This window comes from Narcine bancroftii, chromosome 8 (assembly GCF_036971445.1).
Source record: "Narcine bancroftii isolate sNarBan1 chromosome 8, sNarBan1.hap1, whole genome shotgun sequence".
Lineage (NCBI taxonomy): Eukaryota > Metazoa > Chordata > Chondrichthyes > Torpediniformes > Narcinidae > Narcine > Narcine bancroftii.
The window spans coordinates 83,587,650-83,593,257 of record NC_091476.1 but is presented as its reverse complement, the minus strand read 5'-3'; positions in this window follow the sequence as shown (position 1 = coordinate 83,593,257).

Sequence of the window (5,608 nt, the reverse complement as noted above, 5' to 3'; positions counted from 1 at the left end):
GCATGGAACAAAAGTGGTGACTGGATATTCAGGTACTGATATACCAGTGCAAAGAGAATGCATGGTCAAAGTGAAACACAAGGACAAAGAGCACATGCTGGCATTCAACATGGTACCAAAGGAAGTACAGGCCAAATTAGGTTTAACAGCCTGTGAGAAAATGAATGTGGTAAAAAGAGTCCTCATTATGGTAAGCAAAGGAGAGACAGTCTATGATGAACTCATGAAAGAGTACAATGACCTATTCTAGAGTCTAGGCTGCCTTCCAGGAGAACACACGATCAGAGTGGATAAATGTGTGCCACCGATAATATATCCATGCAGAAAAGTTCCATTTGCGCTTCAAAAGCAACTAAAGGCAGAGTTGGACAGGATGGAAAGCCTGAATGTGATTCAGAAAATAGATGAGCCAAAAGAATGGGTGAGTTCACTCGATGTTGTGGACAAAAAGAATTGAAAGCTTAGAATTTGCCTGGATCGAAGAGATCTAAACAGAGCAATAAAGAGAGAACACTTTAAGCTTCTGAGGTTTGAAGAAATAATGTCACAGTTTGCAAATAAAAAGTTTTTCAGCAAGTTATATGCATCATCAGGATCTTGGAAGTTGAAATTGGATGAAGCAAGTTCAAGACTGTACATGTTTAATAGTCCATTTGACAGGTACAGATTCTTAAGGTTACCATTCAGAATTGCCTCAGTTCCTGAAGTTTATCCGTATGGTCTATGAGCACCTGGACAGAGCTGATACCTCAATGGATGACATCATAGTACGGGGAACCACAAGAATGATGCATGATGTGAGACTAAGGAAAGTGCTGGAAGCAACAAGGAAAGCAAACCTGAAGCTGAATAGAGAGAAATGTCAGCTCGGGGTGATAGAACTAACATTTGTTGGAGATATTATTGGCAGTGAGGGCACCAGACCAGATCCCAGAAAGGTGTCCACTATTGGGAACATGCCAAAGCCACAATGCAAAAAGGACGTACAGAGGTTTTAATGGAATGGTCAACTATATGGGTAAATTCATATCCAACCTCTCAGGAAAGATGGCTCCATCTGACAGAAAAGAACATTGAATGGGAGTGGAATCGTGAGCTTGAAAATTCATGAACTAAAGAAAGTGCTCACAGAGGAACCAGTTCTGAGGTTTTACGACCCAGCGAGACCCATCAAGATATCATCAGGTGCATCACATAGTGGGCTCAGTCCAGTTCTTCTGCAAAAATATAATGACTGGTTGACTTGAGTTATGAATTAGGTGGTTTGCAATTACCTTATTTTTATAATTATTATGAGGCGGCACAGTTGAAGTTTATTCATAGATTATTTGATATTGAACAATTTCCTAGGTGAGCAAAGATAGAGATGGATCAGATTTTGGAAAATAATATTAATCATTTTATTTATAAATGGAATACTTTATTGTTACAAGAATTTAAATTACCCGTTTTACGACATATAATGAACATTTGGTACATAACATAACATAAAACATAACAATTACAGCACAGAAACAGCCCATTAGGCCCTTCTAGTCTGCACCGAACCAAACACCCCTCTCTAGTCCCACCTCCCTGCACAATGCCCATAACCCTCCATCTTCTTCTCATCCATATACCTGTCCAACCTTTTCTTAAATAATACAATTGACTCCGCCGCCACTATTTCTCCCGGAAGATCATTCCACACGGCTACCACTCTCTGAGTAAAGAAGTTCCCCCTCATGTTACCTCTAAACCTCTGCCCCTTAATTCTTAACTCATGTCCTCTTGTTTTAATCTTTCCTCCTCTTAACGGAAATAGTCTATCCACATCCACTCTGTCTATCCCTTTCATAATCTTAAATACTTCTATCAAATCCCCTCTCAACCTTCTACGCTCCAAAGAATAAAGACCCAATCTGTCCAATCTCTCCCTATACTCTAGGTGCTTAAACCCAGGTAACATTCTGGTAAATCTTCTCTGCACTCTCTCCACTCTGTTTATATCCTTCCTATAATTAGGCGACCAGAACTGCACACAGAACTCCAAATTAGGCCGCACCAACGTCTTATACAATCTCAACATCACCTCCCAACTCCTATATTCCATGCAATGATTGATAAAGGCCAGCATACTAAAAGCCTTCTTCACCACCCTATTCACGTGAGTTTCTACCTTCAGGGAACGATGTACCGTTACTCCTAAATCTTTCTGCTCTTCTGTATTCATCAATGCTCTCCCATTTACCACGTATGTCCTGTTCTGATTCTTCTTACCAAAATGAAGCACCTCACACTTATCAGCATTAAATTCCATCTGCCATTTTTCAGCCCACTTTTCTAAGCAGCCCAAATCCCTCTGCAATCCTTGAAAACCTTCTTCATTATCCACTATTCCACCTATCTTAGTATCGTCTGCATATTTACTAATCCAATTAACCACCCCATCATCTAGATCATTAATGTATATAACGAACAACAATGGGCCCAATACAGATCCTTGAGGCACACCACTGGTCACCGGCCTCCAACCTGACAGACAATTATCCACTACCACTCTCTGGTCTCTCCCTTTCAGCCAATGTTCAATCCATTTGACTATCTCAAAATTTATACCTAAAGACTGCACCTTCCTAACTAACCTTCCATGTGGTACCTTATCGAAGGCCTTACTGAAGTCCATATAGACAACATCCACTGTGCTACCCTCGTCTACATTCCTAGTCACCTCTTCAAAAAATTCAATCAGATTGGTCAAACATGATCTTCCTCCCACAAATCCATGTTGAGTGCTCCTGATCAGACCCTGTCTATCCAGATGTTTATAAGTACTATCTCTAAGAATTTTCTCCATTAATTTACCTACCACAGACATCAAACTTACAGGCCGATAGTTGCCAGGCTTCCGCCTTGAACCCTTTTTAAATAACGGAACCACATGCGCAATGCGCCAATCCTCCGGCAATTGCAATTTAATTTTAGGTTCTAAAGGGATAGTTTCAATAAGATCACCATTATATCAGAATAATTTAATTCCCTTTTCATTACATAATCCTTACTTAAAAGATTGGGAAATTAAAGGAATAGTTAATGTTATGGATTGTTTTGAAGCAGGGAGGTTTTGTTCATTTAAAAGGTTACAGGAAAGATATGGTATTGCATCAAATTCTTTGTTTGTTTATTACCAACTTCGAGATTTTTTAAGGAAGAATTATGGTAAGGAAATAAATTTAACAGGTCAAATGAAATTTGAATTATTAATTGCAGATAAAGGTGAAAAAGGCTTTATTTCTCATAGGTATAGGTTGTTGCAAGATAAAATGGAAAAAGTAGATATATATAAAGTTAAAGAGAAATGGGAAAAAGAGTTAAATATTGTTTTGACATGGAGGAATGGTCAAAAATATGTGTTGACAGTAATACAAAGTTAACTAATGTGATTAACTAATTTACAAAATTAACTAAGTTAATCAATTGTGGTCAATTATAATTTTTTTGCATCAGTTATATTTAACCCCTGAGAAATTGAAGAGATATGGACTCAGTTTAACAGATTTATGTTTTAGATGCAGAGAGCAAAGAGTACTTTTGTATATTCAGTTTGGTCGTGTAAGTAAATTAAGCATTTTTGGGAGGATATTATAAAATTTTTGAGGGATTTGTTTAAAATGGATAATCGATTGGATCCAAAAATGTGTTTGTTGGGTTATGTTAATGTTCCATTTGTTGATTCAAAAATGCCTAAACCATATTTGGCTTTTTTAAGATTAAGGTTAGCAGTAGCGAGAAAATGTATAGCTGTCACATAGAAGAATGATGTACAACTAAACTTGTGAAGATGGTATAATGAATTGCAGTCTTGACTATATTTAGAAAAATTAACATAAAATGTAAGAAATAATTACTCTTTTTTATTGATATGTGGGGTTTATATAGTTATAGAAATGAAATAAATGTAAGGTTGGCACACCAATCAGGGAATATTTGATACATTTTTGTAAGATTTTGGGGGGAGGGGGGGGATTGGATTTTTGGGGGGTTTTTTTGTATTAGTAAGTATAGTTACTTTATATGTATTTGATTTTCTTTATTTAATTTGAAAATATTAAATAACTTTTTTTTAAAATATGATGACTGGCAACCCATTGCGTATGCATCACGCTCAATGACAGACGTGGAGATGTGATACGCTCAAATTGAAAAGGAGCTGCTCGGCATCACATACGCCTGTGAAAGATTTCAGTAGTTTGTGTTTGGACAAGCAATCAGTGTAGAGACTGACCATAAGCCCTTGATTGCATTGTTTCAAAAGCCATTAAATGAATTTCCTCTGAGAATACAAAGAATGATGATTAGGCTGCAACGCTAAACATTGCATGTGGCGTACACTCCGGGTAAGTTAATGTACACAGCAGACATGTTGTCTAGAGCTGTTGACACAAGAGGGCCTTCAAACAACAAAATGGATGAAGACATGAATGCCTTCATGGACATGATCACAAGTTCACTGCCCATATCAGATGCAAAAATGGAGCTCATAAAATCAGAGACAAACAAAGATGAAACAACTGAGAAACAACATCTTGGATGGATGGCCCAACATGAAGCAGGAGTGCTCACCTGATGTTTCAGAGTACTGGAACTGCAGGGCAGAACGATCAGTGGTTGAAGACATCATCTACAAAAGAAGGAAAATCCTTATCCCAAAAGTCTGAGAAAAGAGATGCTAAAATTGATCCATGGAGGGCATCTCGGAATCGAAAAGTGTAAGAAAAGAGCACGAGAGGTGATGTACTGGCCAAGAATCAACAATGATATAACAAATGAAGTGTCAAACTGTACAATATTGCAGAAATATCAAGCAAGAAATCCTGCAGAACCACTAAAGCCACACCCAGCTCCATACATACCTTACCAGAGGTAGGCATTGACCTATTTGAATGTCAAGGGAAGGACTATGTTATAGTCAGACTATTACTCCCTGTATCCAGAGGTGTATAAACTGAACACCACCACTGCAGATCCTGTAAATAACAGGTAAGAAAGCCAAATTCTTCAGACATGGCATGGCAAGCGAGGTCTACACAGACAATGAAGCCCAGTTTTGAAATTTAAAGTTCCGACAGTTTGCCAAAGAGTGGGACTTTGTACATAACACATCAAGTCCTTATTTTCCACAGACCAATGGTCTAGTGGAAAAATCGGTACAGACAGTAAAAGAACTGATGTACAAGACTAAAGACAAGTGGAGCAGACTTCTACCAGAGCATGCTTGAATATCACACAATGCCGCTCGAGTGTGGTATGTCACCAGCACAACTCCTTATGGGACGTAGGCCAAGATCAAACCTACCTATTCAGGAGAACCTCCTAAAAACAAAAGAGGGGGAGAAACTGAGGAAGTTCAAAGAACAACAGAAAAAAAGTATTACTTTGACAGAGGTACAAAAACCTACCGGAACTCTACACTGGTGACCAAGTAAGGCTAAAAGACAAAACAAAATTATGGGCTCAGAAGGGAACTGTCTTTAGTGAAGTCCATCCAAGACACCATTTAGACAGATGAAGAAATTGTTGAGACCTTCAAATGGGACCAGGCACAGTAGATGGAAAGACAGATACTGTT